We start from the raw sequence: 24,535 nt of genomic DNA, 5'->3' as shown, positions 1-24,535 counted from the left end.
CTTTGCAAAAACCTTTACTTCAGGATGTCCATTTCCAAATTATAGGAATCACAGAGTTCTGATTTCTTGCTTTTCTGTCCCAATGCGATTTCGGAGCAATACAAATGCTGACTATGATGAGTATAGGTCTTCAAATATTTAATATTTGTGGTTACGTTCATTTAGTTTGAAATATACATCTACCAAACCGTTGACTCCATTCTTTGTTAATCTTGCAATGTATTTTATTCCCATTTTTAAAATTCTGTGTAGAACTTGAAATTATTGAAGGTCAATGCTTCCATGATTGAGAGCCTAGCCCCTGATCACAAAGATATCTCTGGCACTGCACAAAGAGTGTAAACAGAATGATGTTGATTATAAACCCTACTGATATTTATCTACCAGCATAAGAATGTTGAAGCTATAATGCTGTGTCTTGGAATCCTTCCACTTCTGGCTACCCTTTCAGAGAGTGTGGATTTTAGTTTGGTCAGCCAGATATCCTGAAACAAGCAACAAAGCACAGTATGTACTTCAGAGTTTTCTAACTAAGCTACAGTCTCTTTTCTGATATCAAGTGCATCTCCGGGCACGGTGGTGCATTGGTTAGCACTGTTGCCTCACGGTGCCGAGGACCCGGGTACGATCCCAGCCCCGGGTCACTGTGGGGAATTTGCATATTCTCCCCGTATCTGCGTGGGTCTCACCCCCACAACCCAAAGATGTGCAGGCTAGGTGGATTGGCCACGCTAATTTGCCCTTAATTGGAAAAAAATTATTGGGTCCTCTAAATTTTTTTGTTTTTAAATCAAGTGCATCCTAATCACCCAATCACGAAGTTTAGGCACCAGTGGTTCGTAAGAATGAAGACTTAAGTATGCGTTGGCATACTGCTGGATTTTAACCAGCAAAAGACATGCACAGGTGAGGTTGCGGCTGTTTACGCAGCCAAACCTACACTCCCTGTCAGGTCATTAGCTTCCAAGATAGCCTGGAACTAAGTGGTGATAATCCAAGCTGCCAGGATGGGTGCACCGTTCCAAGTTCCACTAACGGGCCAAACTCACTGTTTCATCAGTGGTGTAGTCGAGCACTGCAGATCTGAGGAGATTCTGACTGCCTCGAGTTTGATGGCACCACACCACCACCCACCCCCACTTCAGACAGTATCTTGGCTTTCCCTTTGGTAGTATTATAATGAAAACTTTTTAATGGAGTTATTTTTAAGTGGTTACCACTAACATAAAAATGATGCTGAGCGAAAACCCAGGGTAATGTTTTGCTAATACCAACAAGATATGGTCCAGTGGAGGAAGCTGGCAAAAAAATTACAGGGATTAGTAGTGTTTGTGGATGGATGGAGATGGATCTAATAATGCCTTTCCTCACATACATGGTTACTGTGCTTTGCAATGTTGCAGAACTATTCGTGTATGCACTGTCGCTTTTTGGTAATGAAATGCAGTTACATACTCTTTTTTTTTTTTTATAAATGTTTTTTTATTGAGTTTTCATATTTTATATATGACAAATTACAAGTTATTAGAGAGAGAGAAAAAAAAAAAAGGAAAAAAAAGGAAAACACAAAAATTTAACATGAATATTTACAGGTAAGCATCTTCATAACAATAATTGTGGCCGCCCCCTTTAGCCAGCATACATATTTTACATTCCCCAATATGGCCGAGGCACATGTTTATAGGCATTTATTTATAGTTTGGTTTTGGGCCTTGGCTTGCCATCAAACCCCCTTACCGAGCCCGTATCCCCCCCCCCCCCCCCCCTCCCCCCTGCAGTTACATACTCAAACTGTTACTTTACTTTGTCTCCTGAAAATGTTGATTTGCAAAACTAGAAGCAGCAATTGTTTTCTGATATCTTGTCCATGTAGGAAGGATCATTACAACCAAGGCAGATCCTGCCCTCGCCTGTTACATTTCTAGTGTCAGCGTACATCAGTAACAAACTGAGTTTGTCTCTTCCCCATATCTTGACTTCTGTGGCCAGTTTCAGCGCCGAGAGCTAACTTGAAACAGATTACAGATAAAATCTGGACACTTCCATATCTTTTTAGCTGAGACAGAAACGTTAAGGCTGAGTCATTGGATTGGGGTAGAATTGTGTGATTCCACTAGATGTTTGCCTTTCCAGTGTGCGGAAGGGAAAGCATTAAAACAATGTCAGTCTGGGTGGGAGCTTGACTTCTGTTTTTGAGTTTATCTCTGCTGATTCAGTATTTAGTCTACTGATTTACAACAGAACCATAAGTTCAATGTTAGAATGCATCCCATCAATTATTTCACCAATTAATTTTTTGGAAGGGGTGGTTTGTCAAGTTTTGTACATTGAAGTTGTATCTGATGTATGATTTTATGGAAATAAGGTGATAGGCACAATAAAACTAATCTAGCTCTGCTATCTAATTGTCTAACTTTCAATGAACTTGATTGATGTCTGCACAATTGACGACATTGGCGTACTGAATGGTCCATTTTTCATTTTTGTTTTTTTTTGTGTTCTTAAACTGTCAAGATAAGTAATCAGGACAGAAATTTATATATTCCTGCAGTTCATGGAAATAACCACAGCAATTTACCGATAAGTACATGGGGTAAGGTTCATCTTCACATTTATGACTGAGGAGCTGGAGGATGGCTTGCATTATTGCAAGCAATAGTTTGCTGTGATATTTAAAAATATTTTTAGTGTGATTGATGTATTGACTTTTATAATCTAGTTGCATAATATGAATGAGTGAGAGATCAAAGTGTCAGTTTGACACTTTAAAAAAAAACTTTGTGAATTTCACAAGGGAAAGATTCCAGGAAGAAATTGGCGTGGAAACTTCACTATAAGTGTTAAACAGTGTGCCCTGACAATGTCTATTACCCGTTCACTTTTCCCAAGTAGAAATAACTCTTCTGACATAAATGTTTGAGATGGCTGGGAGGCTGAGATTCCTTGCTGTGAAGTTAAAAACAGGGGCAGCTCTCACTGTGTTGCTTCTGTGTGTTCTGTTTATATAGTATCACAGCAACTCTATTGTGCACATGGGGATGAATTTCAGCAGTAGCAAAACTATTTTAGAATGGTTTACAGTTTTCACCATTCTAAGATTGTATTTATAAAAAAATGTAATAAAGAACTTTAATGAACATGAATAAAGAATGAAATGCTGACGTGGGGAGAGTTGCTTCTAGGTAGGGTTGGGATAAAGTACAGAGCTCGGTGGAGATCACAAATAAAGTTTTTCTGAGTGCTTTGCTGTCATAATCGTTAAGCCATTTAATCAGTTTTGTTTCTAAAATTTCAGTGACTGCAACTGCTCCTATGGCGCTGAGAGAGTACAAAGTGGCCAGAGTTGGTGGGGATCGAACACAGAGGGCTGTCTGCCTGACACAACGAGCATCTGAGTTCAGATAACAGCCAGTAACACGGTGAGTGAAATAAAAGTCTAAATTCTACACTGGACAGAAAAGGAAGTAGTAAAACTAGTGAAAAACCAGCTTTGTGTATTACTAAACCATAATTAACCACGCAAGGATCAAAATTGTACTGTAGAAATAATTTACATATACAACTAAATTCTCTTATTAAAACTTCATTTTTTTGTCTCGAGAAAAATCCCCCGTTAAGCACAATATTCTTATGACATAACTTTGCTTGCTTAACATGCAGATTAATAGGGAACAAGTGGGACTTTAATAAAAGTTATCCTGCACAAGACAAAGACAATGACTGCTTATAATGAAGATAAGGGGCAGCTGGAGGAAACTCTAAACCATAGGAGCACATTTGAATGGTTTATGAAGTCAGCTGAGTTCTGTTCCTGTACTCGTGCTGTGTTTTGTGTAAACACAGAACATTGGAGCTGCTAGCACCAGTAGACGGACCTGACTTATTCCACATGGTACAGGCTGAGAGACCATGAGAAAAGATCTTAAGTGTAGGAACAAAATGTGTAGTCACAATTGACTGAAGTTGCAGCATTAGTTAGTAACCTGCGAAGAAGTGATCTTCATCTTCAGCTGGATTAATGAATCAAACTTCATATCGGATCTCCATTTTCTAAGCAGTTTCTACACACTTGAATATTTGACGGACTGCTTACTAAGGTAAATTAACTATATTTAGTTGCAAATTGCAAGTAACTACACTGTCGGTCAAATGTTGCAAATGACATCTGAAAAAGTCATAGTGAGTTTTTTTTCTACTTTGTTTGTGTGCGAGTCTGCAACTTTAAACCAGAGCTGAGATCAGGTCCCCATGGGCTTTGGGTTTATGTAGTCGGTTCTGCTATAAATGAAAGATGATGTGTACAGACAGTACTATTGGTTTTGAATGACCTGGTAATGCAACAACACAGCAAGCCATGGACTAGTAATATGTTGATTTCCGAGACACAGGGGGCTGGATTCCCCGTATTGGCGGCTAAGTGGGAGGTTTACGATGAAAAAAATCGGTGCTGACCCCTCACCAATTCTGGGACCGGTGAGGGACTAGCAGCGGAGCCAGATGACTCCCATCTCCCGCGCCGAAAACGGCTGGAGAATGCGGGTCCCTGGCTGCGCATACGCACGGCTGATGACCTGCAACGGTCGCGCCGTGCAACATGCGCCGGTTGTCCGCGGACCCGGCCCACCATCCGCGATCCCACAGGCCACCCTCTGGCCATCCCCAACAGTCCCCCACGCACGCGGAAGCCTTCCCGGCCAGCAACACGGATCCCGGTCGAGTGTGGCGGCTCTGGACGCAGTCTATAGCTGCCACGCCGGGTTCCCCATTGCTGAGACCACACATGTCCCGCGCCGTCAGGAACTCGGCCCATCGGGGGTGGAATATTGCGGGAGGGCCGGCCGACGCCGTGACAATGGCATTGCAGCGGCACACGACACGATTAGGCCATTTCCGAAGGGACAGAGCATGGCTGATTGGCGTAAAACCAGCGGCGGCCCCGATTTGGGCGTCGGGGTTGATTCTTTGCCTGCTCGCCGATTCTGATATAGGCGTCGGGGAACAGAGAATCCCGCCCAGGTTTTTTTTCTTACCTCCTAGAATAGGTGTAAGACACCTGCAGTGGAAAGAAGAAAAATTGATCAGCTAGTGATCCATTTCTCCCACAACATTTGAGGACGAGGCAAAAGAGGGAATCATCAGCCAAACCTGAGAAGATTACCCTGCATGTAAAATAAACAAATGCTGGAACCAGAACTGACGAAAGATCTTTAGCGAAACGTCAACTCTCTTTCCTTCTCCACTGAAGCTCCCTGATCTGAGTATTTCCAGCAGTTTTTGTTTTTATTTCAAAGTTCTAGCAGTTGCAATATTTTGCTATGGTACAGATTCCCTCTAGCTTTAGTGGGACAAGTAGCACAGTGGTACTGAACAAGGTTGAAATTTGTGTGAGAGGGGCAGAATACTGAAAGAGTGCAGAAAATTGTGTTCTAACATGTATCGAGCTCATCAGATTAATTGTATGGCTGTCATCTTAACGAGGTCAATTGGAAATGTGAACATGTTCATTTCATTAACTGTTTCAGTCTCATTATTCCAGCAGTATATTGTACAACATCAATCCTTAGCACAATAAATTTCCAATTTGAGTACAATTTTATCTTGACATAATTGTCAGGAGCAACAGGGCATAGAGCTGAAGGCAGAGTGAGATAGCTGGCTGATGTATTATATACTTAAACTGGCCAGATGGACCACAGTGGTCTTCACAGTTTGATACATTTCTCTTGGAGTGATTGCAATATTGTCAGGTTACAAGAATAACTATGTAAATGTATTATTTATAAATAAATCTGATATATATATTTATATTATATAATATTGTGTATGGTGTAAGTCACCCTTACTGTTACAAGATATTGTTTATATCAGAACTGCATATTTTGCATGTGCATTTGGCTGATTATCATGATACTTTAATGTATTTTTACAAATGGATATTATGCTTGGTCATCATGAATATCAGATTCTTCATCTCTATGTTTAATTTCCTTTTGCAACATGATCATTTCACACCATGGTAGAGTAAAGATTGCATGGTGTTAAACCCATATTATTATTGTTTATAAGGCAACCAAATGAGAAGTTAGGAAAAATAATCTTTTTAACTTTCAAGCAGAGTAATTACTCCTAGAATATAGCCTTTTCCAGCGCTACAACGCACTCCTCCCACCACTGAACATTCAGTTCTTTTGACTCTGTGGCCTCTTGTGTAGCCCTGCTTTCTCAGCCCTGTCTTTGAGGGCTGTGCCTTCAGCCACCTTCAGGTCCAGTGCCCTAAGAGGGTGTTGGTGACCATGGACCTCCATTGGATTGGTCCATGATTATTCTTGGTAAAGTGATATAGTGGTTTGTCATTATCTCCTGCATATGGCTGACCAGAAAACTCTCTCACTCTTCCCACCCACCATCAGGCATATTGGAAAAGTTGACAGGCAGATGATCAGCCTGTTTAGCCAGGTTATGAACGTACCTTCCATGGCCATCAAGTCCTGAAGTGGGATTTGAACTTGGAGCTTCTGGCCAGAGGTAGGGACGCTACTGCTGCACCACAAGACCTTCTCCTATGCCCCATGCTCTGGAATTCTCAACCTAAATCTCTCTACCACCTCACCTTCCTTCACACTTCCACAACTTTTGATCACCTTTTCTAAAAATCTCCTTTGACCCAGCCTTCATTTCTTTTTTTTTTAATGATTCTGTGAATGAACCTTTGGAACTTTTTCTGACATTTAAAGGCACTATATAAATGTGAGTTCTGATGTGATTTTGCAGCTGATTACATTGACCAAACAATGAAACCTAGAATACAATGTTGGAACTCTGAAGGAGGAAACTCTCTGATGTGTGCTTCTTGAGACAAGTTTTTTGTTGATAATACCATAAATGCTCAAACTTAAATTCAACTTGGCACAGCGAGAATTGCTGGCAAGGCTTACAGGGTCAGTCAAGGTTATGGCTTTGATTAACTTCAGGTTTGTTGTGAAAGCATCCAATGCCTATGGATACTTCCTGCAGTACATTTATATAAAATTATGTCAGTTCGCTTAGTCAAATCCATTGTTAAGCGTCAGAAGACTACTTCCTTATAGGTGAGGTGGCTTTTGACTAATCAGTATTACTTCATCCACGTTTGAGGAACTGACAACCTCTCCTTCTAATGGAATGACCTTTTTGGCTCTGGCTACCCTTCAGGATCAGCGCCTTCTGTTAGTCTCAGCACAGTCTGTAATGTGGGATCAGTGTGCAGTGTTTACTAGTTTCACTCAGCTTGTGTTTCGCAGACTTCTCTCGACAATTGTGAACAAAGTGTTTTTTTGGACAAGGCAATGTTTATCCTTTTCTGGAGTACTAAGTAGATTTTGGTCATCATATTGCAGGAAGAACAGAAAAGCATTGGAAAAGGTGCAACAATGAACCACCTGTTTGATACCTGGCAATAAGACATTTTGGACTGATTCCGGGAGAATCGAATGCCTACTTAAAGGGCACAGTAATATGTACCTGATAGTGTTTTTATTTTTGCAGTTAAACATGGTAAAACGTGTAATCTTGTTTGTCATCTATTCAGCTATTAACTCGAAGTTCGAATTTCTTTTATAAAAGTTATCGGACTCTGCTGGGATAGTACCACAAGAACCTTTGATGGGAAAATTATAAAGCTAAGTACTAGTCTGGTGGTCGATATTCAATGCAAATAAAAACCTAGTTGAATTTTGGACCTAATACTTATTAAGCTGTCCACTCAGACAGAAATTACTCATTTGCCTTCCGATAGCGTCACCACAATTCATTTAATGAGTATTTTATCTGGGTGCACAAATTAAAGTGGCCACAAGCTGGCAGGCTACCAAAATCCCATAAAGAAATATTTAAAATACATACTCTGACAATATTTAAACCAAGACAAACGCTTGATCCATCATGATCAGCATCACCATATGTTAGTTCTCCAACTTGCACAAGAATTTTCCTGCTTTGTTATATCATCTTCTATTCTTAGTTATATTTCTGTGATTTTTTTTAGGTTATGGAATCTCGTGTCTGATTTTGTGAATCAGTCAAGACAGCTGATATGAGGCATCTAGCTTCCCATCAGCTTGTCAGATCTATGATGCTTACGAGAGTGTATAAGGCAGAACTTGCTCAGCTATTTGTTTTAAAATTGTGGTTTTTTGGATTACTGTACTTGTACATCATCTAACCAGAAAATCCACAACGTACGAAAGCCATTCAGCCTGTCAATTCCACTCCTTTGCATGGAGTTTCATTTCATTAAACCTTTTGATCCCCTACTTTTAGGGACACAAATTTGCCCCTATTTGCCGTAAAATAAGAAATGGATTTGTGAAGGGAAGGTCATACCTGACTAATCTTATTGAAGTTTTTTAACAGGTGACTCTTTTTTTAAGAGGACAGGGGAATGTCTATGAATGTCATTTATATGGTCTTCCAGAAGGTATTTATAAAGTCCCACACAAGAGAAGGTGAACTAAAGTGGAAGCCCACGGAGTTGAGGACAAATTATTGACAAGGTTAGGAAATTGGTTGAGTGGCAGGCGACAGAGAGTGAGAATAATGGGTAATTACACTAATCGGCAGGTGGTGACTAGTGGTGTACCACAGAGATCTGTGTTGGGGCCTCAATTATTCATACTATTCATTAATGACTTAGATAATGGCATAGGAAGTCATATATCCAAATTTGCCGATGACACAAAGTTAGGTGGCATTGTAGACAGCCTAAATGATGGCAGAAAATTGGAAGGCGTCGGTGGCGGGGAGGGTGCAGTCCGTCAAAATGACGGTGCTCCCGAGGTTCTTGTTCCTGTTTCAGTGCCTGCCCATCTTCATCCCCAGGGCCTTTTTCAGGAGGGTGACTAGTAGCATTTTGAGCTTTGTGTGGGCGCGTGGGACTCCGAGAGTGAAGAGGTCTTTCTGGAGCGAGGTAGAGATGGGGGGGGGGGGGGGGGGGGGCTGCCCAACCTTTTCGAGTTATTATTGGGCGCCCAATGTGTCAATGGTGCGTAACTGGGTGATATGGGGTGGGGGGGGGGGGGGGGGGGGGGCGGCATGGCGTCCTGTGGAGGCACGAGCCTGGGGGCCCTGGTAACGGGGCCGTTGCCGCCCCTTCCCACGAGGTATACCACTAGCCCAGTGGTGGCGGCGACCCTAAAAATATGGGGGCAGTGGAGGCGGCACAGGGGGGAAGTGAAGGGCTCGGTGGAGGCTCCATTAAGGGGGCATCATCGGTTCGTCCCGGGGATCATCGACGGGGGATTTAGGGGGTGGTACAGGGTGGGCATTAGGAAGTTGGGGGACCTGTTTATGGGCGGGAGGTTTGCGAGCCTGGGGGAATTGGAAGAGAAATTCGGGCTCCCCCCAGGGAACACGTTCAGGTACTTGCAGGTAAAGGCGTTTGCTAGGCGGCAGGTGGAGGGATTTCCTTTGCTGCCCTCGCGGGGGGCAAGGGACAGGGTACTTTCGGGGGTGTGGGTTGGGGATGGGAATGTGTCTGACATTTATACGGTAATGCAGGAGGGAGAGGAGGCGGCAGTGGAGGAGCTGAAGGCTAAGTGGGAAGGGGAATTAGGGGAGCAGATCGAGTATGGGACTTGGGCGGATGCCTTGGAGAGGGTTAACTCTTCCTCTTCATGTGCGAGGCTTAGTCTCATTCAATTTAAAGTGCTGCATCGGGCTCACATGTCCGGGACTCGGATGAGTAGGTTCTTTGGGGGCGAAGATAGGTATGTCAGGTGTTTGGGGAGTCCTGCGAACCATGCCCATATGTTCTGGGCATGCCCGGCACTGGAGGAATTTTGGAAGGGGCTAGTGAGGACGGTGTCGAGGGTGGTTGGATCCAGGGTCAAGGTGTCGAGGGTGGTTGGATCCAGGGTCAAACGTGTCGAGGGTGGTTGGATCCAGGGTCAAACCGGGCTGGGGACTCGCGATCTTTGGGGTTGCGGCGGAGCCAGGAGTGCAGGAGGCAAAAGAGGCTGGTGTTTTGGCCTTTGCGTCCCTAGTAGCCCGGCGGCAGATCTTGCTGCAGTGGAAGGATGCGAGGCCCCCAAGTGTGGAGACCTGGATCAGTGACATGGCGGGATTTATCAAACTGGAAAGGGTCAAATTCGCCCTGAGAGGATCAATACAAGGGTTCTATAAACGGTGGCAGCCTTTCTTGGACTTTCTGGCTCAGAGATGGGGAAATGGGTCAATAGCAGCAGCAACCGGGGGGGGGGGGGGGGGGGGGTCATCTATCTGTTCTACGGTTATTCAATTTAATATGTTGTTAATTTAATCTGTTGTTAATTTATTCTGTTGGTCATTGGGGTTGGGGGGGTGGGGAGGGTTCGGGGTACGAGCTGTTACGGTTCTGGGGTGTTATGACTGTTATTGTTAGAGACTGTTGCTATTTTCATTACTGTTTGTTGTTGTATAAATACAAAATTTTTTAATAAAAATTATTTAAAAAAAAAAAAGAAAATTGGAAGGCAATATTGACAGACTAGGTGAATGGGCAAAATAATGGCAGATGGAATTTAATGTAAGCAAGTGTGAGGTTATCCATTTTGGACCAAAAAATGGATAGAGCAGAGTACTTTCTAAGTGGAAAGAGGTTAGGTACAATGGATGTCCAAAGAGACTTCCGGATTCAGGTGCCTAGGTCCTTAAAATGCTTGGAACAGGTGCAAACAATAATCAAAAAGGCTAATGGAATGCTAGCTTTTATATCTAGAGGACTGGAATATACACACCGACCAGGGTTATTCTGCAGCTATACAAAACCCTGGTTAGACTGCACTTGGAGAACTGTGGGCAGTTCTGGGTACCACACCTTCGGAAGGACATTTTGGCCTTGGAGGGAGTGTAATATAGGTTTAAAAAAATGATACCTGGATTACAGGGGTTAGGTTACGAGGAGAGATTACTCAAATTAGACCTGTTTTTGCTAGAATTTAGAAGGTTAAGGGATGATCTGATCAAAGTATTCAAGATATTAACAGGGAGAGAGAAGATAGATAAAGATAAACTATTTCCACTCGTTGGAGATTCTAAAACTAGGGGGCATAGTCTAAAAATTAGGGCTAGACCGTTCAGGAGAGATGTTTGGAAGCGCTTCTTCACTCAAAGAGTGGTAGAGGTTTGGAACTCTCTCCCACAAACAGCAGTTGAAGCGAGCTCCGTTGTTAATTTTAAACCTGAGATAGATAGAATTTTGTTAAGCAAAGATATTAAAGGACATGGGCCAAAAGCAGGTATATGGAGTTAGGTCACAGATCAGCCATGAGCTCAATCAATAGTGGGACAGGTTTGAGGGGTTGAATGGCCTACTCCTGTTCCTATGTTTCCTATGTTTTTTAAAAAATGAACACTAGTAATAAGAAATGTACTAAGAACGTAATCTTGAATAGTTTGTAGAAAATGACCCTTTAAAAGTAACTCATCAAAAGTCATGTTAGCTCCTCCAAGACAGTTCCTGTATCTTTTTAGTCTACATTGCCAGATCCCACAAATGCAGCCATGAGCTTTAACTAGACCAGATCAGTAAAATGTTTGCAGTCAAGTTAGTATCTTTGTTGCAACAGTGCTGCTTTAAATTTTGGATTTCTACTTTGCCAAAGACTTTAACAGGATCAAAACTTCTCATTCTGGAAAAAGCTGCTTAAAGCTATCCCTGTGTAAAAACATAGGAACAGGAGTAGTACCAGCCTGGTAGTGCCAGGGTGCCCAGATAGCATTGCTGGGGTGCCAGGCTTGCAGTGCCAAGGTGTCCAAGTGACATCGGCAGTGCCAGGGTGTCGCCCTGTAGATATACCGGCCACCCGGGACCTCCGATTGCGTGGGAGATCCCCCAAAGTGCTGGTACGCCTGGTTCCCGTTTGTGGGGACCAGTGCTAATCGGTGCCCGGCTGTGGTCTCCTCGGTGTGGCCGGTAGATCCTGGGAGGTAGTTCAATCTGGCAAAGGCAGAGTTGAGTGATTATTTAAACTCTCTTAACTCTGCGAGTCTAGGTCCCACCCATTGTGGGTGGGATTCAGATTGCAACATCTCATGTGATCTCTTTAAAATTCACGAGGTGTAACGGCCATCGGGAATCCCGGGAGACCTCTTCCGGTATCTTCCGGCCGCGTCCCGTCCTGATTCCGGCGGGCCGGTGGATCGCCCCCATAATCTCAATTTATCCACGCTAAATTGTTTGTCATTTGTCTGAGCATTCCACTCGCCTATCTTTATGCAGCTCTGCTCCTTGCTGGTTAAACTCTCTCAGCCATCGAAAGGAGCAGGGTTTGAGCCATTTGAGTAATAGTCAACGTCCGCCCTAGGAAATGTCTCACTTTGGCTTTAACTTTGTGATCATTCTGCCTGTGTAACTTGGCTCCAATATTTTCTGTGATTTGGGCTTAATTCTGTAATAGTTAAACTTTGAGTTTGGAACTATGCTGGGATGAATCAGGAATGCAGGAAGAATGCACATTTCCTCCCAACCCACCCCAAACACATCTGTTTATTCAGTTAATCATGTTCATGCTTTCATTTACTAAATGGGTCAGGGTTAACATCACTGCAGCGGTAGTCTGTGGGATGATGCCATCTCAAAGCCTTTTGAGGGCCTCTTGAATATTTATGAATGCCCACAGATATCGGGTGAAGTGGTTTCATGTGCTACAAAGGTAAACCAGCAAATAAAAACTACAACTGGGTATAAGTTTATTGAGTTATGTCTTTCCAGTAAGTGAATCCCTGAATAATAAACTGTGCTTTCATTAACTAGAATGATTTTCCCAATAACAAGCGTTTGTCAACTTTGATATTTTTCCTCGCTGTGCACAATTCCGAAATCAGCACTACAGTGCAGGTAGGAGGAACTGTAACATAGTTAGTACCATCTGTTTCATCAATTCAAATATTTAAAATTATATGACTCGCTCTTTATAATTACTCAACATCAAAATGAGTTTAACACCGTGTCCTGTTTGAGTCAAGAATGGACACGGTGCAGAGAATTGAACAGTAAGACGCAGATGTGAATTCCCAATCTGGATCATTAGGTCTGGTGTGGGAGTCAATGTGTGCAAGGTCATCTGACGCAAAAGAGGAAGTGAAAATTGTGAGCAAACTATGGATCACGGTCATATTCTTCAGCAGCTGCAGAGTTGCAAAGATGTGGGAGTCAGTTGTGTGCCAGCGAGAGGCGACAAACGGTTCAGAGAGATTAGAAGTAGAGAAAAAGATTGTCAGCGAGGAGAGAAAGCGTCAAGAATGATCTCAATTTTTTTTAACGTGGTTAATTAGTCAATCGAAATGCAAGTCTTGCATTCTTCAGGAGAAGGCAAGTACTTCAATTTTAATAAAGAACCATCTGTGTCGGGTCAGTAATTTTATTATATATGTGCTGTACATTAGGACAGACACATTGGATTTAGGCTCACACATTTGGACAGACACATCAGGTGGGATTCTCCCAACGGGAGTCTAAGTGCCGACGCCGGAGTAAAAACTGGAGTGTTTTACTCTGGCGTCGGTGCCCGTTCCCAGACCCCTATTCTCCGCTCTCCGTGGGGCTAGCAGGGGCGTAGTGTGCTTTACGGGGGCGGGGCCTCGGCATGGCGTAAAAGACTTGGGTCCCGCGCATACGCAGTTGGGCCGGCGCCAACTAGCGCATGCGCGGTAACCTCGCGGAGCACTCCGGCCCCTCACCAACATGGCGCGGGGTTCTGGGGCCGGTTGCGCAAGGAAGTAGGCCCGGGGGGGGGGGGGGGGGGGGGGGGGGGAATAGGGAGGGAGGGAGAGAGGCCGGCCCGCCAATCAGTAATCCCCGATCGCGGGCCAGACCCCATTGGAGGCCCCCCCCGGGAACGAAGCCCCCATCCCCCCACAGTCCGCCCCCCAATCGTTCGCGACGAGTACCCGCCGGCAGCGACCAGGTGTGGACGGCACCGGTGGGACTAGGCCCCGTTTGCGGCGATTCTCCGAGCGGCCTGACGCGATTCTCGTGGCACTGGTTTTGGGGGTTGGGAGAATTGCGTGCGGTGGTTGGGGCGGCATGGCGCGATTCGCGTGGCGCTCTGGCGATTCTCCCACCCGGAAGGAACCCGCCTCTTGGATTTAGGCTCACAGGTTGAGCCATTTACCTGAGGAAGGAGCAGTGCTCTGAAAGTTAGTGTTTGAAACAAACATGTTGGACTTGAAGCTGAACATAGGCTGTCCATAATTTCCAACCTGCTTCTGTTCCTGAATGAAGCGCACTGGCTTTGGCAGTCACACTGTTGTTGATATAAAATGTCCTCCAGCTGCATTCACACAATTTTTTTCTTTCTAAAAATAAAACTATTTCCTTTGACTAGGCATTTTCTTCCTGAAATTCTTTTTATGGCTCTGTAACTTGGTAACTTGTGCTGTATTGATGTGCGTTATTTCATCTCCCTAGCTGTATTGCATGCCTTGAATTATAACTGCACCTTTTCTTTCTGCACCTTTTCTTCTGCTGCAATTGAGCATGGTGGGTACCACTTAGTTTTGGAGTTGGGGTGGTTAATGTATCTATTTCTGTTCAATTAGCCGAGAGCTGTGCAACAGTACACAATAGCAAGTTGTTGGTTTGACACTGAATCTTTCCTGGTCACATTGAATGTTCTGTGTGGGAAAATCTGGTGCAGTTTATTGAAGTGTCGTCTTGGCTACTGAAGCTAGATTGAATTAGCAGAAGAATTGTTATAAGAACTTCGACCCTCGCTAATAGAGAAACTTATCCATCTGAGCAACTGTTGTCGTGACATTATATTGACAAATTTAAGGGTGCATTATACAATAGTGTAACTAATGCTGATGTCTCAATTGTGCATTCAACCATTAGTTTGGTCTTGACTGGGTCTATTTTGGGTAAACTTTCACAGGAATGCTTTCTGTTTTTTGCATGTGGCTGGAGAGTATTAGGCTTTCTTGATTAATGGTGTGAATTGACCACTGTTGAAGAACCTTTTAATCGTTTAATTATTTTTCCAACCATGTTAGCTTTCAATTGGTGTGCATTTGTTAGTTAGGCAGGTCTGTACAGTGCTGGATGTTGATAATGGGAAGTTACAGTGTAGAGAAGAGTTGAACTGTCAAAGAGTGCAATTTTCAGTTTTAACTTTTAACACATATATAATATATATTAGTGTATTCCATTCTTAGGATTACTTTACTGTGTGTTACCTGAGAACGGTCTCCAACATTCATGAGTAAGGACTTGTAAAATCTGGTACTTCATTGCTGTTAATCTCTATTACCAGGTGATCATTTTGTGTACAGTTTGTCTTCACATAAAAGAAAAATGACTCAAGGTGATCATCACATATTTGTACTACTCTGGGTTCATGATACAAACCTGCATTTTATTGTCAGAATAAAATTTCGACATCATCTAGATTGGGACATTTCTTTCCCGCAAACCAAGCTACAATGTTTACGATTGTGTAATTGCAGTACCTCGATCATGGGGAAATGCTGATCTTAGCTTTGTCTTTCACTTTGAAAAAGAATCCAAAGGCCCTTTCAGTTGTTCTCGTAAAAGATTCTGGTAAGTTAAACTGAATGTGTTTACAGAAATCTGTTGTTGCAGTTAGCTTGCACTTGAACTTATTCCAGCCTCCAGGAGACCAGCGCTCTGTGTGTGAGAGAGAGAGAGACTTTTTTATCATTCTTCCCAGCTGTGTGATTCATTCCTTGGCTCTCTCAGGAGAATGGGTGTATTTTGAATGCACATGGAGTCCACTGGATAGATACTGAAATGTCAGAGCAATCTGCCAGATTTCTGCTACTGTTAAGGAAACATCTTTCCTATCATTTTTTTTGCACCATTTAAAACTAAATTGTTGTTAAGTGCACGCTATTCATCAAATTGATTTCTGCCCTCCATTTGTTTCCATTTCCCACACCGGTTGTGGCCTTTGTAACTAACATGGCTGATTAACTTTTTTGTGCTGTGGGTTTATGCCAAACAGGAAGTGGTCTGAGACTGACTAAATCTATTTCACATGGAACCCTTGCAGGCAGGAAATTTTCATCCCGTCAGTCAGGACTGAATTCATCCAGAGGTGAAAGGTCACTGTTACCATCCCAGTTGATGTTATAACTGGAAGGAAAGATCCCAGAAGGAAACCCTGGCTCAAAAGAAAGAAACTTTTACTTTTTTGTATAAAACGTGGAAGAGCAGAGTGATAGGACTGTGGATTAGTATTAACACCAAGAAGATTAATTAAACAGGGAAAAATTGGATTATAATACGATGTTCCTTTACTCCCCTCTTAAAATCTCTATGTAATTGTAAAGCTAACACAGATGGCAAAGCATAGTTTAAGCTATACCGGTCTCAGTAACACAACATCCCTTTAAACATACAAGATGGTTATGATTAAATACACTCTACACTCTGAACCCCAAGTGAATGTCCGCCTGTGGATTTCTTCTCCAAATCTGCCTAGATGATTGTCACGTGAGATTTTCAAATCCCAGTCCCCCAAAAATACGCTTTGAAATCTTTGTTCATAATAATGCTTTCCATTAGCAGTTTGTGTTCCAAAATACAGTCCAGGAGCGGAATTCTCCGACCCCCCCCCCCCCCCCCAGGGCCGGGGAATCGCCCGGGGCCGGTGTAAATCCCGTCCCCGCTGTGGCTGGAATTCTCCAGGAATCGGCGGGAGCGGGAATCGCGCCCCGCCAATCGGCGTGCCCCCCCGCTGCGATTCTCCGGCCCGCGATGGGCCGAAGTCCCGTCACTGTCAGGCCTCTCCCGCTGACATTGTTTAAAGCACCTCTATGCCAGCGGGATTGGCGGGGCGATCGGACCCCGGGGGGTGCCCCCACGGTGGCCTGGCCTGCGATCGGGGCCCACCGATCGGTGGGCGGGCCTGTGCCGTAGGGGCATTCTTTTTCTTCCGCCGCCGCCACGGCCTCCACCATGGAGGAGGTGGAAGAGACCCCTCTACCGCGCATGCGCCGGTAGTGACATCAGTGGCCGCTGACAGTCCGGCGCATGCGCGGACTTACGCCGACCGACGAAGGCCTTTCAGCCAGCCCCGACGCTGATCGGCATAGCGCCAAAGGCTGTTGGCGCCAGTCGGCGGAGCGGGAGCCACTCCGGCGCGGGCCTAGCCCTAAAGGTGTGGAGAATTCCGCACCTTTGGGGAGGCTCGACGCCGGAGTGGTTGGCGCCACTCCGCTACGCCGGGAACCCCCCGCCCCGCCGGGTAGGGGAGAATTTCGCCCCAGGTTTTCCAAATAACACTTTTAAACAAAACATCTGCTCTACTTTTAACAGTGTATCCCGTCCAAGATTTACACCAACCCCTTTAAGGTTTATTTGTCTTGACTGCTGTACAATCTATTTACAATTGTGTTAACTCTTGATTCCCAGACTCTTATTAAAATGGTATCAGATGTTTTACCTACCTCTGAAGTCTGCTGTCCCACTTTAAATCTGGTTACTGCAATTGTCTCTTTAACACATAATTCTTTGTTCACTATTCCTTGAATTCTTTTGAACAATACCTTGGTCTCTGTTGTCTTAATTCCAGTCGCCTTAAGAAATTCTTTCTGCCCTAATTCCTTGGTTATCTGGACAGTAACTGGTACTCTAGGAAGTCTGCTCCCGTCCTGTCCAGTCTTTCGTCTGGAAGAGCTGAGAGAGGTTCACTCACCGATCCCCTGTCTCCAACTGCACTATATCAGGCTAAAGCTAAATTTAATTTTTTTTTTTTACTTTGCAAGGGCCTCTAAGCAACTCCTGCCACTACTATTTATTTTTCACATCGTAACCCTCTCTAAACACAGTAGAATCACAGTTGGAATTGACCAACCCCCTCACATACAACTATAGGTTGTATCCTTCCAGGCACAGAAACATTAAAATAAGCACTCCTACAACTCTACCTTATTTCAAATGTTTATCAGTACAAATATAAATACTTTAAAACTACCTTTGTTTTCCTAACAGTCCTCTCTCTGATGCTCCAGGTTGGCCAATTCCGAGTGTACCGTGTGCATTTCTGTGAAATTCAGTGGTTAGTTAGGTCGCTACGGAGTGGCAATCCGCTGCTGATTGCCACTCTGAGGAATTTACAGGCCATTATCTAGACACACACATGCTATATGCAGCAACCATAATTACAAGATATAATCGTAAACCAGCCAGCCAATATCTCTCTCTGTGGCTTCACCACTGATCCCTGCCTAGGTACAGACCTTAATGACTTTTTAATTATTGCTACTTGACAACTGGTATGCCTACCCATTATCTGATTTAATCAAGAGTTTAAAAACTGTTCCGTATAAGTAGCAAACATATCCCTTATCAATGACAGTTAAAAGTCTAAATTCCTGATTCATAAGAAATCATTTGGCTTGCATTTCCTTTACTGAGGTGAAATTTTAACTTGTCAGCAAACGTATATCTTCCTTTAGTCTGACTGACAATTGCAATAAAGTAGTCGGTGCTTTAGGAGTCAGTTTCAGTTCAAAAATTCATTTGCTCCATCTTTGGTCAGCAATGTGTAGTAATGCATTGTGGCTTAAAACATCATCATTTTTGCAAACTAAAGGTTCAAAGCCTTTTGCAACATACTTAGTAATCTTTTATGCAAAGACAGAGCATAGTTTACTAGACCAGTAAATTCCATTAAATCACTCAAGTAAGCTCCATGTTCCCTCTTCATGCCCTGATTAATCTCTTACATTCTCCAAAGTTATTTGCCTGGATATTGATGTCGTAATGGCGGCAAAAGTTTCAAGGCTCACAATCATTTCTCCTCTGAAGCTAACAGCAATTTTGGGAATCCACACGTGTAGAATAACTTGGAAATCGCACCGAGGACCCGGGTCTGTCTGTGTGGAGTTTGCACATTCTTTCAGTCTCTGCGTAGGTCTCAACCCCAACTTAAAGATGTGCAGGGTAGGTGGATTGGCGCCGATAAATTGCCCCGATAAAATAATTGGGTACTCTTTAAAAACATTTTTTTTACAAGATTAACGTGGAAATCCAGAAGTTCCTGTCAGTGATTCACTCTTTTTCTGGAGGCTCTGTTGTGCATGGGTTCCCAAAGAATGCAATCTCAACTGCATTCATGATTTGGCAAAAAAAACCATCCTTGTACTCTTAATATGGTTGTGAAAACCCTTGGAAATGTTACATCTTTTTAAAAGCGGTGTAACTCGCTTTTTAAAAACTTTTAAAATTATTGCTAAACATCTTTACTGGCCTTGAACAGATCATTTAGAATTGTGGAGTATCAAGGAGTCTCCATTATAAAAAAAATACACATTTAAAAAATAATAAAATTATATTTGTCTATTTTGATTGCAGCTTCTAAATGGAATCATCATATATTTTGCAGGTGCAAATTGTAGGGATTCAATGGTATTAACGTCCTTGGTTTGCTTTGTGTTAATATTTCAATGTTACTGGATGCTGACATTATTGCTACAGTATGTCGAGGCATTCCCTTGACTATTGTCTGGAACGTTATCACTTCTGTTAGGAAAACAAAGGCATTTTAAAGGATTTATAATTGTTTTGGTAAACATTAGGAATAAGGTGTAGCTTTAAGTGGGTATCATTTAATGTTTCTGTGCCTGGAAGGAAAAAAGCTATAGTTAGATTCATGCTGGACAACGGTACTTGTATGTGTGGGAGTTGGTCAAGTTTCAGCTGTGTTTCTATTGTGCTTAGAGAGGTCTACGGCGTGAAGAATAAATAGGCCAGCAAAGATATGCGGGCGTTGCTTAGCAACTGGGGTCATGTAAGGTAAAGATGTTTTAGTTTAGCTCATTTGATTGCAATTGGAGATAGTTATTCAAAGAGAAGGCAGCTCCGCTAGAAGCAATTAGTCATAGAAAGCTAAGGAGAGAACATTTCTCGACGCCCTGCCAAAAGAAAAGCCATACTATGGAGTAATGATTTTGAAAACCAATACCAGAAATCTGGGCCGGGATTCTCCCAGAATTGGCGGGGCGGCCCCTACCGGCGTCAAGAGTGGCGTGAACCACTCCGGTGTCTGGCCGCCCGGAAGGTGTGGAATCCTCTGCACTTCCAGGAGCTAGGCTGGCGCAGGAGGGGTTGGCGCTGTGCCGAAGGGCAGCTGGCCGCCAGCGCGAGTTGGCACATGCGCAGGACTGCCAGCGTGTTCTGGCGCATGCGAAGGGGTTTCCTCTCCGCGCCGGCCATGGCGGAGCCCTACAGAGGCCGGTGTGGAGGGAGAGAGTGCCCCATGGCACAGGCCCTCCCGCAGATCGGTGGGCCCCGATCGTGGGCCAGGCCACAGTGGTCCCCCGGGAACGGATCCCCCGCGCACCCCCGAGGACCATGTCCAATTCACGCCGGTGGGACTGGCCAGGAACGTGTGGCCGCTCAGCCCATTGGGGCCCGAAAAATTGCCCGGGGGGGGGGGGGGGCCTGCCAACGGCCCCCGACCGGCGCGGCGTGATCCCCGCCCAAAAACCGGTGCCGGAGAATTCGGCAGCAGGCGTCGGAGCGGCGGGGGAGGATTCACACCGCCCTCCGGCGATTCTCCGACCCGGCGAGAGGGTCAGAGAATCCCGCCCCTGAAGTCCAGCCAGTGAAGGAAACTAGATAAATGAGGAGAAGTTTCCGAGAAGTCTGGAGTTACTGAGTGAGAGGAAACTGGGAACCAGAACAGATTACTGATCAGTAAAGTCACACAGGTGAAAAGGCATTGTATCGCGAGAGACCAGAAAAATACCGACAGTAGTGCTCAGGTTTGTGAGAAAGTTTGGGTGACATAATTTGAAATAATTGTAATCGGTGGCTGGGCCTCTGCGTGTGTGAAAGCCACTACGACATAGGAAACCTGAAGGGAGAGATGTAAAACCTGAAATCAAAACCATGATGGAAACAGTGGAGGGAAAGTATCATTGAAATGCAGATTTGAGAGCAGAATTTGAAATCTCTCGTGTGGAAACCAGAGTTCAGTGAGACAAGGTGGCTTACGGTATAAGAATCATCTGGCGGGATTTTGAGGAGAAATCTACAGAAATTTGCTTGGGCTCAGAGTGGAGTGTGTATTACCAATCATTTTGCATGCTTAAAAGGAACTGTGTGTTAATGAAGCCATTGTAGCTTCATAGAATTTCATAGAATTTACAGTGCAGAAGGAGGCCATTCGGCCCATCGAGTCTGCACCAGCTCTTGGAAAGAGCACCCTGTCCAAGCCCACACCTCCACCCTATCCCCATAACCCAGTAACCCCATCCAACACTAAGGGCAGTTTTTAACACTAAGGGGAATTTAGCGTGGCCAATCCACCTAACCTGCACATCTTTGGACTGTGGGAGGAAACCGGAGCACCGGGAAGAAACCGACGCACACACGGAGAGAACGTGCAGACTCCGCACAGACAGTTGATCCAAGCCAGGAATCAAACCTGGGACCCTGGAGCTGTGAAGCAATTGTGCTAACGCTAATGCTACCGTGCTGCCTAAGATGTAAGCTTAAGATGTATTTTGTAATAATCCATGTTATTCTTTAAATCTGTGTTTATGTGTTAAGCCAATTTTTCCACGTTTAATAGATGTTTTTTTCCTGTTAAAACTAGTTAGGGTTCCTGTGACTGTTCCTCATGTTTGCTGAAATAAAATAGATGTTGTGGCAGCACGGTAGCATTGTGGTTAGCAGAAATGCTTCACAGCTCCAGGGTCCCAGGTTCGATTCTCGGCTTGGGCCACTGTCTGTGCGGAGTCTGCACGTCCTCCCCGTGTGCGTGGGTTTCCTCCGGGTGCTCCGGTTTCCTCCCACAGTCCAAAGATGTGCAGGTTAGGTGGATTGGCCATGCTAAATTGCCCGTAGTGTCCTAAAAAGTAAGGTTAAGGGTGGGGGTTGTTGGGTTACGGGTATAGGGTGGATACGTGGGTTTGAGTAGGGTGATCATTGCTCGGCACAACATCGAGGGCCGAAGGGCCTGTTCTGTGCTGTACTGTTCTATGTTCTATCTTTTGAGCCAGGCTTCCATTCTGGGGATTTTCTCATCTAGTTATTTTTAAAAATAAATTTAGAGTATCCAGTTAATTTTTTTTCCAATTAAGGGGCAATTTAGCGTGGCCAATCCACCTACCCTGCACATCTTTGGGTTGTGGTGGCGAAACCACGCAAACACGGGGAGAATGTGCAAACTCCACACGGTCAGTGATCCAGAGCCAGGATCGAACCTGGGACCTCGGTGCCGTGCAACAGCAGTGCTAACCACTGCGCCGCCATGCTGCTCTTTCTCATACAGTTATAACATCAACAGGAATCATAACATTTGATCTTCGTGAGCAGCTTTGTTAGAGGTCAGCAGCAAGTGCCTTTTCCTCATCACTGAATGCAAAACCCAGACAATTATCCTACAAGGGAGAAGGTGCCAGTTGTGCCTGACAAGGCAAGAGGTGATGGCTGAGCAAGGTTTATTTTCAGGTAAGATCCGAATTTTTGAGGATGTGTATACAATTGAAACACATTGTCAAATTATTTTGGAACATGCCAATAACACTATCTAGAAAATCAAGGTTGGCTGTCATGCCTAAAACTGTACAGTATAGGTCCTTTGTCTCTCATTGAAGACAGATGTCTATTCTAAGACTGTTCCTTATAGAAGCCCTTCAGATTGCATTTCCTGGATTATGAGAACAAGCGACCGTAGGTTAAGGAATCGGTCCTGGTGTTCCATATCTGTGTCAGGATCATGGCAAACCATTCATGCAATTGAAGTCAGCTCATTTTGCAATTCCTAATATTTGCTATCCATCTAACAAGGACTCCACCTTGCATTTAGTAGCTGTCAAGAGATTCTTGACAGGTGAATGGGTCTCTAGTGGTGGAAGATTGGAAATGAGTTATTCGTAGTTGTAAGGTCAATCAACTCAACCCCAGTACTTCACTGCAGGAGCTCCACAGACAGTGGTCTAAGTCCAACTATCCTCAGCTGCTTCATCAGTGCTTCCCTCCATCATAAAGTAAAATGTTGGGTTGGTCACTGATGATTGCACTGTCTTCAGTTCAATTTGCAACTCCCAGATAATGTAGTAGTCCATGCTAAAATGTAGGACAACCTGGACAGCTATCGAACTTGGGTTGAATAGTGGCAAATAACATTCCCCAGACAAGTGCTAGGCAATGACTTTTTTAAAAAAAAGAAGCAGATTTTACAATTCAGTTACTGAATCAGGAAGGTCTGTAGCAATTCTAAAGCACTGTTTGACAGTAGACCAATTAGCCTAGTTCATTAATGGGGCCTGTCACTGGGATCTGGGATTCTTCCCAGTTGGCTTCAAGACTGTGAAATACCTAATTAGTAGGGTGGTCCAGGCTAGACAAGTGATAGGAAGCTGACAAGTGCTCTGTTCTGGTAAACAGCTAGGTTTTATAGATTTCATAAAACCCCTACAGTGCAGAAGGAGGCCATTTGGCATATCAAGTCTGCACCAACCAACCCTCTAAAACAGCATCCTACCTAGGCCCATTCCCTATCCTGTCCCCGTAACCCCAACTAACCTTTTGGACACTAAGGGACAATTTGGCATGGCCAATCCACCTAACGTGCACATCTTTGGATTGTGGGAGGAAACCACAGCACCCGGAGGACACCCACACAGACAGGGGGAGAACAGTGCAAACTCCACACAGACAGGCACCTAAGGTCAGAATTGAACCCTTAGGTGGATTTCTCAGCAGCTTGTTTTGGAGTCGATATGGTGCTGGGTTTGTGGATGTCATTTGTTCAACCAAAATTAATCAAAAGGAGTAAAAGTTAGTAAAAAAATTTTTTTGATTGATTGCACTACTGGAAAGTAAACGAAAAGATATAGAACTTTAACATTGCCTTTGTGCTGTATTTAAACTGAGGCGTTGGACCTCTCCCCATAGTATGTTCGAAGCTGATTTGTGCTTTAGAAATGCTTTGAAACAAGAGTATTGCTGCAAAGGACTGCTCTGTAATTGTTAGCGGAGTGTGCTAAATGGCCATGCAATAATCAAAGAGGAACACTGTGAAATGTGTTAGAATTCTGTGAACATGGTTGCTAATTTGTCAAAAAGCCTTTTGTGTGTGAAGCAGTTCCTCTTGAAATTTGTTGTTTTACTTTGAACACAGTAAAGTTTTATTCAGCAGTGTGACTGGAATACATTGTACTCTTTGAAGCCTTGATTGCAAAATGTATGCAGACAAGGCCCATCCAAACTCATCTGCATGGAAAGAAGCCCTATTGATAAATCCAGATGTTTGTCTGTTGTAGTCACCAAGACATGCAAGAAGGAAAATTTATTATTGACGTATCCTGACCTCCTTTAACATAGCTAGCTAGAGCAGCATTAGAAAAGACTTGAAAACCTGTAGGTTGCATGCTTGTCTTTTCTAGCAGTGAATACTGTACTTTTACTGGATAGGATGCACACCCATATACATCACATAATTTAATTTGTTAGGATACCGGACCAGACCCCAGTTTTTGTTAGGATTCCCGACGAAACCCCAAACAATTTTCAATTTATGAGGAAAGAATACTTCATCCC

At 44.0% G+C, this 24,535-nt stretch overlaps 1 protein-coding gene across 1 annotated transcript in view; it reads left to right on the top strand.

Annotated features, from left to right (window-relative positions):
• Positions 1–24,535, top strand: part of LOC119955527 — an 86,668-nt gene that overhangs the window by 7,976 nt on the left and 54,157 nt on the right. The window contains exon 2 of the mRNA XM_038781800.1: positions 3,296–3,419. The gene's annotated coding sequence lies outside the window, so the exon portion shown is untranslated. The remainder of the gene's footprint in view (positions 1–3,295; positions 3,420–24,535) is intronic.

Source organism: Scyliorhinus canicula, chromosome 21, assembly GCF_902713615.1.
Source record: "Scyliorhinus canicula chromosome 21, sScyCan1.1, whole genome shotgun sequence".
In the NCBI taxonomy this organism is placed as follows: Eukaryota; Metazoa; Chordata; class Chondrichthyes; order Carcharhiniformes; family Scyliorhinidae; genus Scyliorhinus; species Scyliorhinus canicula.
The sequence above is the reverse complement of the archived record's forward strand: the minus strand, read 5'-3'. Positions and strand labels throughout refer to the sequence as shown.